Source organism: Notolepis coatsorum (genome assembly GCF_963971535.1).
Source record: "Notolepis coatsorum genome assembly, chromosome: 2".
In the NCBI taxonomy this organism is placed as follows: domain Eukaryota; kingdom Metazoa; phylum Chordata; class Actinopteri; order Aulopiformes; family Paralepididae; genus Notolepis; species Notolepis coatsorum.
In genome coordinates, this window is record NC_140166.1 from 196,290,841 (window position 1) to 196,303,176 (window position 12,336).

General features: G+C 40.8%; 1 long non-coding RNA gene across 1 annotated transcript; it reads left to right on the top strand.

Moving 5' to 3' along the window:
- Positions 1-3,243: 3,243 nt before the first annotated feature.
- On the top strand, positions 3,244-12,144 carry LOC311224098. Its single transcript, XR_014619423.1, has 17 exons — positions 3,244-3,263; positions 3,660-3,702; positions 3,911-3,953; positions 4,764-4,806; positions 4,977-5,024; positions 5,240-5,303; positions 5,487-5,513; positions 8,287-8,327; positions 8,513-8,541; positions 9,277-9,310; positions 9,501-9,533; positions 9,787-9,852; positions 10,034-10,073; positions 10,617-10,655; positions 10,911-10,937; positions 11,362-11,443; positions 11,683-12,144. It is a non-coding gene; the product is annotated as an uncharacterized lncRNA (long non-coding RNA).
- The last annotated feature ends 192 nt before the right edge of the window (positions 12,145-12,336 follow it).

Genomic DNA, 12,336 nt, shown 5'->3' on the forward strand with positions numbered 1-12,336 from the left:
GCATATATGTGAATGGAGTAGATATATAAAGTAAGCATATTATGTGAATAGAATAGAAGTACTTAACCCAGCAATGAAACCGCGTTGACTGTTAATCTGTTAACAGTCTGTTAATACTGTTAATCAGTTGACAGGACCACGGACAGACGACGGTAAATAACTGATCCAAGGCCTCGGAGGTGCATGTAGAGCAGTCACTGCAATCTTGGCCAAGACCCCGAGGCATCCATCACCTTAGTCAGCGCTAGGAGACGGGCACTCAGAGAGATGGGGGAGGGAAGGGGAGGGGGGAGGGAGGGGGGGAAGGGGGGGGGGGAAGAGTTAGAGTTCCCATGTTTGTGGTGCTGCAAAAGAGCAGACATGTAGTACCCTGTAGTGCCATGTAGTACCATGTAGTACCCTGTAGTGCCATGTAGTACCCTGTAGTACCCTGTAGTACCCTGACATGACATGTATATGACATGTATTAATGACATGTAATATAATTGCCACGAGCGATGGGATGTTAGCTGCTGGACAGGCTAAGCTAACTAGCGTTAGCCGTTAGCTTAGCGTTAGCCATTGCTGTATACTATACTTTCTTGTTCGAATGCATTTATTTCTATTAGACCAGGTCTCTGAATGTTTTCCCCCATGTTCCCCGTCGTCTTAGTTGTGCGTCATGTGTGTTAGTGTCTACAGTTTTGTCTAGTACGTGTTATTTATATTATATGTCCCGAATCAAGTCCCAATTTTCCCAACTAATGTGTTTACCCTGTCTGTATTCCCAGTGGGCTGTGTGTTATCTGCAGTAGAGGCTGACATGTGAGTGGATTTTGACTCCCGCTCCTTCCCACTCCCACAGAAATAATCCCATCCCATCCCAATCCCAAGTGAGTTTAAAAAAAATCCCACTCCCTCCCACTCCCAGACTGATCCCAATCACGTCCCAATCCCGAGCCAAACTTTTATAGAATCCCACTACCATCCCACTCCCGTTTACCAATCCTGCTTTGTTTTTCTTCCTCAGTATAAAATATGCAGTACATGGGTCACATCATGTCTGTAGGGCTGTACGTTAACTTTTTTTGCACATAGCACTGGTGCTACAGAGGTTGATAGTTTTGTAGCACAGGCCAAAATCTTGTAGCACAAGTATAAAACATGTTATATTTGTAACAGTCACAAATGTGCCTATTGTTTTCGCACTCTGACACGGAATGAGGACGGTACGGGACCGGTATGGACAGAATGAGTGAGTGAGAAAGGCCCCTATGACTAACGGGTCAGGAGATTGACAATGTGCATCCAGCGATAACATTTTAATTCGATTTGTGAACTGGGTCTGGGGTTGGGACAAAATCTATTTTAAGCCTCGTCACAGCATTCATTTGGCTACAAGAATATAATGGTAAATTACCATAGATGTATCACAACAACACATGATATTGTTTGCTATTCCAGTTTATATCTTACATCCATTTGTGTAACTGTAAATCCATGTATATTTATTGTATATATTAAAAATAGTGGCTATTTATGTACACTTAAGTTGTAGGGTTTTCTTTTCTAATCAGAGTGATCTATCTTGAGAATGTGTTGTATATGCATTTATTTATATTTATATTAAATATAACTTATACTTAGTGTTATAAGAAAAGTTATGTCCTGTACCCATATACTGTGCATTAACAGGTATTTTGGTAAATGGCTGTATTTATATAGCGCTTTTATCCAAAGCGCTTTACAATTTGTTTCTCACATCTTACCCATTCACTCACACATTCACACACCGACAGTGGAGGCAACCATGCAAGGTGCCAACCTGCTCATCAGTGTCTTGCTCAAGGACACTTCGACACGCTGCCCGGGAGGAGCGAGAATCAAACCGGGAACCTCCGGATTACCAGACGACTGCTCTACTCCCAAGCGACTGTCGCCCCCTATTATTAGGTCTATTTTATTATTAGGTATTTTTACTTTGGTCTCTATCACTAGAATAGAATAGAATAGAATAGAATAGAAATACTTTTATTATCCCGTAGGAAATTTGACACTGCAAATCGCTCAACATTTAAACATTTAGACAGGACAGGTCACAATTAGAATAATAACACAAATCAAATCAAGTTGCCTAGGATAAGAGTAGAGTAAAATAGAATAAAATGAAATGAAATAAAATATACAGAAATAAATACAGTAAGAATGTACTGAGCATGGGGGAAGCAGTGTAAACAATTTGGTCAATTTAATTATAATTTAAATCTAACTAAATGAAATATATATTCCAGTATTCACAGTGTCACAAGGTGCAGTATGCTTCAGGTAGTGTATTGTCCTCCTTGGGTTCCTATAAGTCCTAGATCAATGTCTGGCAGCCGTCGCTGCCCCCTGTTGTGGAGCCTGGAGGCCGCTAGTCTCGGCCTCCTGCCACTATTGAGCTGCCGCTCTGTGCTCAGTGATGCAGTGAGGCACAGTGATGCATTATATATATAATATGTAATGATAGGGCCTAACCCAACCCTCCAAGTTTCGCGTTCGCGTTCTGCGATCTGATTGGCCACTGACGTTTCTGGTCGCGCCAATCGTGTCAGACGCCTGTTAAGCTTAGGCACTCTTTTGAAGTTGGTTAAGGTTAGAGTTTGTCTTAGAACAGGGCGATAGAACACCAGCCCTGATTCCAAACTCTAACCTTAACCAACTTAGAAAGAGTCGCCTAAGCTTAACCAGTGATAAACTAGGGCTAGGCGTTAGGTAGTTTGCAGGCTGGTAGAGGCGGAAATGGGTGCGTCACGCGATTGGGCGCACATGTCACATGACCAGAAACGTCAGTGGCCAATCAGATCGCACCAGAAACGTCAGTGGCCAATCAGATCGCAGAACTGGAAATCCGTTGGTAAAAAACTAGACGCAGATGTAGCAGTACTCTATCTGTATGTAATATGTTATGATGAATTGAAAATGGGGGACCCTGATGTAAACAAGACGAAAGTCTTTCTCTGGTCTGCATCCCCTTAACAATTGTATGTATTGAGCTGTACTGTATTGTACCCATTCTGCAATCTGTTAATACAATTTTCAATCAATCAATTATTTTGACTTTTCAGAGGTTAGTCTTTCCCAACGTTAAAATATTTTAAACTGGCAGTAAAACTAGAAATTATTGTCCGACCAATCAAATAGCACATCTGCCCCTTTTCCCACAAGTCTTTGCGATGGATCATATATAAGCAGCTCTTCCGCTTCCCTCACTCTTCTCTCTCTCAGGACGGACATCGCACAAGGTAATATTTGGTCTACTATGATCTATACGTTATGCGATTTATCAATGAACGATTGCACGCAAGCTATACAATAAATTATTTACTTTTCTTCAGTTACGCACCTAACTTAATCTGATAAATGTAAAGATTACGCGTTTGTGCTTCTAGTATTACTGTTAGCACAGGCCTGCTAACGCGTGTATAGACTGCGCTGCGATCCAACCCATGCTAATAACTTTTACAATGCAGTTGTGTTGCCATGCTCGAATGATGAATGTGTTGGTAGGGACATCTGATTAAAGTTGAGGAAACGCTACCATTTCTGACCCTATGGGAGCACATGGCAAGAATATATTAAAGCTAATTGTTTGACCGAAGTGCCTTTTTATCCTCTAAACCTTTACTTTTCACTTCCAGGCCGAATACTTTTGATCCCACCGAAGATGGACGTCTTGCATTTGTAAGTAACTATTCTTACTAACTTTTACAGTGCAGCTGTGTTGCCATGCTCGATTGATGAATGTGTTGGTAGGGACATCTGATTAAAGTTGAGGAAACGCTACCATTTCTGACCCTGACATGGCAAGAATATATTTAACGTGTCGAAGCTAATTTTTTGACCGAAGTGCCTTTTATCCTTTTAACTAAACGTCACTTTTCACTTCCAGGCCGAATACTTTTGATCCCACCGAAGATGGACGTCTTGAATTTGTAAGTAACTATTCGTTTCTGGTATTAAATACTTAAAAAGCAGGTGATTTTACCCCTAATCTAGACGACTGACATTCCCTGCACATGGTAGCCATTACGCATTAGTTGCCAATGGAGACTGTAAAGCATGGTCAAGTACAACTTTAATGCATTTTGAGAGTCGCTGCTGCGGTGAATGACCACGGTAAAGACTGCCCGTGATATTCGGCGTGGCGTAGAATAGAGGCTACTGTGCTTCCACCCACATTGCGACAGTTGTGTCGATGGGGCTAATGTGTTGTTGCTAAGTTGGGGCTGTGGGGCGTGATTTTCCCGTAGCCTATGTGTGCGAAGACTGATTGGCTAACCGTACAAGGCGGAAGAGACCCTTCGGCGCTAAACCAATCAGAGGGTCTTCGCTGTACACTGCTGCCAATCGGAGATCATCTTCGTACACATAGGCTACGGGAAAAGAATCTCGCTTGGGAGAGGCCTCAAGTCTCGTTGGTTATCGCGGCATTCACCGCCATCTTTGTTTTCAGCGAAGCCGTAAACGGGAACGTGAAATCGGAAAATGACAGTCATGGGTTAACACATGTCTTAGTCCAAATGGCTGGCTCCGTAGAGTAGACTCTCACTATCATACCTAATGAAGGGTACATTATAAGCTAACTATAAATAAGCGAAATACTAATAAACACAATATGAATATAATATTTATATCTGGTAATGGATCTCTTACAATGGACCTTTTCTTTTTTTGTGCCAGATATGCTTTAATCGCAAAGGAAACAACATTTTAACATGAATTGCATTTCACCATTCCACCAGGTTTTATCTTGCTGGTTGAAGGAGATGCTGGATATCTTGACTGGTAAGAATAATTGTCTGATTCTGGTGCACATCTAATTTAAAGTCTATGATTATTCAAGAGTAGTGGACAGATGTGATTTCTGAGAACTTATACACTGAGACTTTAATTGTATCTGCTTTATTTACACATGTTAAAAAAAACTGCTATAAGACTTTCTCTTGTCTCAACAGGTATCTCTAGCAGAATATGAAGGCGTATGAAGAACTTGGACAGATGAGGTACGATGGCAATCAGTCAAGTTTAGCTTGGCTTAACTCTTTAAAAAAAAAACTACACGATATCTATTATGATGACCTCATTTGCTACTCTTGACAATCAGGATGACGAACCCGCAACCACCAATTGCATTATCTGAAACTGATATCGTCTCAACTTGAATCCTTGTGTTGTCTTGACATGAATGACTAGTGGCTAATTTTCTTTTTCCTTGCAGTAACCTATTTGTGATGTCCAGGCAAACTCTTACAGCCTCCCCACGGCCAACTGTACCATGACAGGTAATATACCAGACTGTTTTATTGGCACTAAAGACTTCTACTGTCAATGATGATTGTTAAAAAAAACAATGGGAATCTCTCTGAATAAGAATGAAAGAGGCTTGTTTTCCTGACGCAGTATACTTTGAACTGCTACACATTCTTCATTGTTGATGTAAACTAATGTTATGATTGATTTTACAGATGGCCTCTTCTGATCAGTTTACTCGGGTGAGTTACAACCTTGTGCTTCATGGGTCTCCCTCACTGTTCCCTGGCTGTATATGTAACGACACCATCTATGTATTGCATACATATCATAACTAATGCGCCCAGCCTGGATGAGTCTATTCGAATACCAACAGTTTTGTGTGTTTTGCTAATCTGATTGGCCACTGACGTTTCTGGACATGTGCGCCCAATCGTGTGACGAGCTGTGTCTTTGCCCATTTCCGTGTCGAACAGCCTGCAAACTACCTAACGCCTAGTCACTGGTTAAGCTTAGGCGACTCTTTCGAAGTTGGTTAGAGTTTGGAATCGGGGCTGGCGTTCTATCGCCATGCTCTAAGTCTAAGACAAACTCTAACCATAACCAACTTTGAAAGAGTGCCTAAGCTTAACCGTCGAAAGAACTTGCCGTCACACGATTGGTGCACATGTCACATGACCAGAAACGCCAGTGGCCAATCAGACTCGCAAAACTGTTATTCGAATATAGGCAGCCTGGGCGCTTGAAGCCTGTTTACAACGCTTCCTGGTTCCCGTTTTGCGCTCTGATTGGCCAGGTCATGTGACATGAGCGCCATCGTGCGACTGCAAGTTAGTTTGCAGGCTGTTAAACGCGGAAATGGGCAAACGCGCTATTGGGCTCACATGTGATGTCTCATGACCTGGCCAATCAGAGCGCCTATAAATGCGGATGCGTTGTAAAAAGGCTACACGCAGCCTGGACGCACTTCTTCTCAAACCCACTCTTACCCCAAAACATTCAGTTTAGCACACTTTATGTCAAAGTGCGTGTGGCTCACACCACAGCCAGCCACATTATTTCACTACAATGACTGTTATGCTCCACATGTATGGCCACATTCCCTTCTGTGATGACACGATGACGAGTCGGAACGGGTCACAAGTCTGTCTGTGGGGCTTCTGGGTCAGGACCATGTTCTTTGGTTTTGGTTCAGTTCCTCAGAGCAGCGTGTCCTTCAGTTGAAGACATTTGAGGCATTTGTCTGAGAAGGTCTTAAGCCCGGATCCCTATTTTCTGAAAATCCGCCTAAAATACATAAGTAAATGGAATAGAATATTGCTCCACTTCTACAAGGTCCATTTGCATCTAGGGACATCTATGGACCTCAGTGAATGTAATCTCACTGTCAGAAATATTGTCGTTATTACTAGGCTTGCTTAAATTGTGGTGAAACAAAGGAGAATATGATTTTTCTTGCATCTTTGATAGTGAATAGCACCATACTAATAATGACCAGGCATGAAAAACTGCCACTGATCTCGTTCAGTACCTTCTTGAGATAATGTGTACCAAAAAATCTTAAAGGGAAGATTATTAAACGGAACTTTTGTAGATTCAGTACTGAATTTTCTAATCCGGACCAATGCTATTTGAAATATTATTATAGAATAGCAGGCTTATAAATTACCTTTAGCCAATTCACACTTATATGGATTGTGCCAAATCTTATATTTCAAATGGCAAGAGTTCAATTAGGATTTTATCAGGGTGCAACCGTTTTTAAACTAATTTCAAATCCAATTGTTGCTACATGCTAAAAGTAGGGAAGGGAAGAAACTAACCTTCATTATTACATGGCGTTTTCACATTCGTCGAAATGCTTGCTTGTGATTAGTCAATAGCCCCCCGACCGGTCATTATTTTTCAATAATGACTGCTGTTTTTTCAATAATGACCGCAGTGCGCAGCTGTTCGCAATCAAGCCCACTGACACACACTGTTTCAGTGCAATTAGACACTCGGTGTTCTGCTGCCGGCGATGACAGGGGGCGGAGCGACGAGCGGAGCCAGAACGCAGCCAGAACCAGTGTTGCGAGTCGATGTAAAATGAATTGGGTATATTGTTAGTAAGTTAGCCATGTAATAAGCGGGATAATGTATAGCCTACTCGGTCATTGTCGCAAAATAATTGACCTTCACTACGTTTAAAACACCTCGGCGCGGCGCCTCGGTATTTTAAACTCCGTGTCGGTCAATTATTTTGCGACAATGACCTCGTAGCCATACATTATCCCTTACATAATGCACTGTGGGACAATAATGACCGATGTGCGCAGCTGTTCGCAATCAAGCCCACATCAGTGCAGCAAATCAGACACACCTGCCGCGGCTGCACTGACAGCGGAGTGACGATTACAGCGGAGCCGCAGCCAGAACAGAGGCTGCCCGCGATAATAATAATCACTTTATTTGGGCTGACAGAGCCACAGAACTGCGTTTGTCAAATGAATTAGGTATATTGTTAGTAAGTTAGCCATGTAATAAGCGGGATAATGTATAGCTTTACTCGGTCATCATCGCAAAATAATTGACCTTCACTGACGTTTAAAACACCTCGCCGAGGCGGCTCGGTATTTTAAACTACGTGTCGGTCAATTATTTTGCGACAATGACCTCGTAGCTATACATTATCCCTTACATATATGTCTACAGTTAAGTTGTAGTTTCTTATCCTGAATATACAGAAGTATGGAGCTTGAAACCCCATAGAGGCTTTTGGGAAGTGTTGTCTGGAAAAATTCCAACACTTATCAAAAGCTACCGGTGTCCTCTACATAATGGCAGCCAAAAACTACAATTCCTGACGTTCAAATTTTCCAAAATAGTCTCTTGCAAAGTAAACGAGACCAAAACAAAAATGATCTAATAACACTTTAAACTAACGTAGTGATGATGATATACATTATAAATGCTGTGACATGGTTATGATGTTAAGAGGTTAAGTATTTATTTGTATTTGCATCTACCTTACAGATTCGAATGCATCTCTGCAGAAATGGCCACCACCAGGACGGGTAATTAACTAAAATGTTGTGTTGGCACTACATGGGACTTCTACTGTCAATGATGACTTGTTAAAAACAATGGGAATCTCTCTGAATAACGATGAGGAGATGCTAGTTTTCCTGATGCAGTACATTTTAAATGGCTACACATTCTAAATTTGATTTTAACTAATGTATGCTTATACATTTTACAGGTTGCCTATGTTCCTCGATTAGTTGACTGGTGAGTTACAACCTAGTGTTATGTGGTTCTCCTAGCCATCGGGACCTGCTCCTCATATGTGGATAACAGAGTTGGCTGGATAATATGAGTTTGCCAGCCATGGGATTTTCTGTTCCTTGGGAGCAAGCTTAGATTTTAGCCTGACCTGTTACCAGAGCAACGATTCCCCCACCTAACCTGCAAAAAAGCAGCTATATTCACTGGATTATTCTATCCTAATTTTATTATACATTTTCATGAGGCCATCTGAAAATTTCTCCCAAGCTTGTTCTCAATTTAGATGCTTAGGCAGTTTTATATTTCACCATATGGATTATTTTTGTAATTTACTAAACGACAGTTGTCGTCTCCTGGCTTTCTCCAGAATGCCCCATCTTGGTTTGTCCAAGATGTCCACATTATTGGAAACCTGCTTGTGTAGGCAACCTGTGTTCGACTAACTTGAGTGGCCAGATGCAAATTTGCAAGACGATCAACACTGCATAAATCATATTATCCATCTGTTAAGCGTATGAGGAACCTTTAGTCTGGATTGTTATGAGTTTGCCTTCAAATGCTACATTTTCCCACATTTCTGTCTTGATACAATGATGAAATTATAGTTCAACAGATTAACCATGAAGAACTACTAGCATTGTCTTTCGCTCCTATCTGATGTATCGGCCTTGGTGACCTGCCAACAACGCTTTGTGTGAGAAGCAGAAGTTAATGCATTTTAAATCTCTTCTCCTCCAGGAACATGACTGGTCAGGAGAGTGCAGGGAAGGATGTGAGTTAAATTGATGAATGATATGATTTATTTTATAACGATACAATGATGAACTTATAGTTCAACAGATTAACCATGAAGAACTACTAGCATTGTCTTTCGCTCCTATCTGATGTATCGACCTCAGATGAGTCTGGACCTTGTGTGTAAAACAAGGGAAATTAAACTAAACTTTTTTTCTCATTCCTAGAAACGCTTGAAATGGCTTCATCTAACCAGAAAGGTAAGACTTCATCGTGTTTTGTTTGTAGGGTTTGGGAAGATGCATTTTGCCATACAGGGTCATTCCCATTGATTGTGTTGATGGGAAACACAATGTTGGTAGTTTCTCAATACAATTTATGATGACCAGTAGCAACTTCCCAAATCCAATAACATGCTTGATGCAATGGTGGCCTTGTAGTTAATCAATTAAGCTACTAGCTGTATTTTTGTACCTCCAATTTGTTAAATAAAATCTCTCTTCCTCTCTCTAGAAACCTAGAAATGTCTGAATCCAGTGTATTTTGGTTTTGGAGGTACCTCAATTGGAGCTGATTTCGGTAAGCATGTTATGACCTCTGTTACATGGTAGTTTTCTTTTTACAATCTGATATGATGCTTTTGAATCAGGTCGCTGATCCTTTTGAGGAAAATATCACTTTCTGATCTAGATTGTAATCTAACTCCTAATGCTACACAAAGGATTAGATTAAATACTAATGCGCTTGTGTTGGTTAACAGGTGGGATGGAATTCTCAAAGGATGCCTGCACAAGATGGAAGTGAGTAAGGCAGATCTGTCTGGCCTCTGGGTAGAATTTCAGGCCATGTACACTTTGTACAAATGCATTGCTCTAGTTGAAGTTCACTCATATTTTGCTGTTTGCAACAGTTATTTCTGGCTTCCAGCAAGATGAATGAATTGTACATGTGTCTGTACAGTGTAATCTCTGGTCTGAAACAACCACCCATGTACAAGTGTCACTGGTCCTTCTCCATCCTATTGCCTGGCCTCTTAGATTCCACATGCAGCACTGTGCCCACATTTTCAATGAGTATGACAGAGAAATGGATGATAAAGCTCTTCTTAAAAAGTTTTATAGTAATTGTATTAATGACTACTTAAAAACACCCAGAAGAGGCCAGGCAAATGGCACACGAATGAGATGTGACATGGTGTGGCCTGTATGATTATAATTTAAGTAACGTCTGACATCAACCATGGAGTCAGTAATTAGATTAGTCTATCTGATCTGGGCACTGCTGCTCTTGCATCCAAATGCTTAGTTTGCATGGTTGATCCTAATGTTTGTCCGTCTCCCCAGGTACTGACAATCCAGCCGGCACTTCCTATTTGCTTTAAGGTGAGACTAGTACACTTCAAATGGGGATGCACAATACCTGAAACTATCGGTATCTTGACTTTTTGTAAATATGCCAAATGTTTATTGGTGCATCCCTATTAGGAGGTACTTCCTGTATGGATGAATGATGTTTTACAAATGTCTGACCTGAACATTTAATGTGGACATAATTATTTACTGACTATCCTTGTTTGCATAATATAATGATTTAATGACTCAGGAGTAACTTATTAAAACACTGCTTTTGATCTTCAGGTGTTTGCTGGTTTTTGATCGACCATGGTAAGTGTTTCAGTAAAATGCACTGAGGCAAGTCCAGAAACTTGTAGAAATAAACCTTGGCTTGGTCAAACATGATACTTTATCTTGGTACGTCAATCTTTGGCTCATCTAATGTTAACGGATGAAATTAAGTTGGTAAATCTACTTTACACTCTAGCGAGTGCAGCCTCTAGTGAAGTTGATTGGATGAGTGGTTCTCAAACGCTGCAGGTGGCAATACCAGGGGCCAAAGCAGTTAATCTAAATTGAGTTTCTGGACATGGCCTTTAATAAATAAACCTGTGATGAATGATTTTGCCAGATGAATTCCTTTGATTATAACATTACCGTTCCATTTCTTACTGAGGTTTGTAAAAGTCAATACAATCATGATGCGTGTTTGAGTTCCAAAAATAATCCCATCCCCCCCCCCCTTTTCAACTAGATTGGATTACTGTGCCTGGATGCAGTTATGGCAGTCGGACGATGGGCAAGCACCACCATGAAGATGTAAATGAAATGCTCCAGTGAGTGTCATTCATGCTAGTCCACAAACCTCCATTTGCAGAAATTAACATTGGCTTGGCCAACACTTGGTTTCTTGAAATGGCCCATTTTATAAACCTACAACCTGTGATGAATGATTTTGCCAGATGAATTCCTTTGATTATAACATTACCGTTCCATTTCTTACTGAGGTTGGGACAAGTCAATAATGGATTCTCAAAAAATCCCTTTGTCATTAAACTAGATTTATTCTTTTCAGATCGGAGGCCTGCTCTTCATGTTGGCCTGGAAGCTGTGCGTATGGACAAGAAGTTTTTGCAACAGATGAAATGCATTTCAATTTAACTTTACAAATTGCAGAATGGTACAGCTCAATACAAACTACTGCTAAGAGGATGCAGACCAGAAAAATACTTCTTTTACCTACAACTAAGTGACACTGGGCGATGGACTTCAAAGTGTTGTGAAGTGACTGGACATTAGTGGTACTGCAAGTTAAACTCACTTAACCCATTGAAACTGGGAAACACATTTGTGTGTTAAATATACATTATACAGGCTATATAATGGGTTAAACGGCATCCAGACACATAGTAGTCTGCGATGTCGTTGGTGATGGACATACGAGACGGGCTGCACACCCCACCCCTTGTCCGGCTTATCGGTGATAAAGACTAGTTGCATTATTGTTACTGTTGTGTTAAAAAAAAATTAATAAAGATTAAAAAAAACTAAAGCCTTTCGTCTTGTTTACATAAGGGAGTTGGATGCCATTTTGTATCATGCCATAAACATGACCCAGAGTTGCCTTTATTCATAATTATATATAATATACTAGATTATTGCTAATTTGTTGTGACCTAGACCTTCAAAATGTCTGCCTTGATTTTGCACTTGAGGGAAATAACCTCCG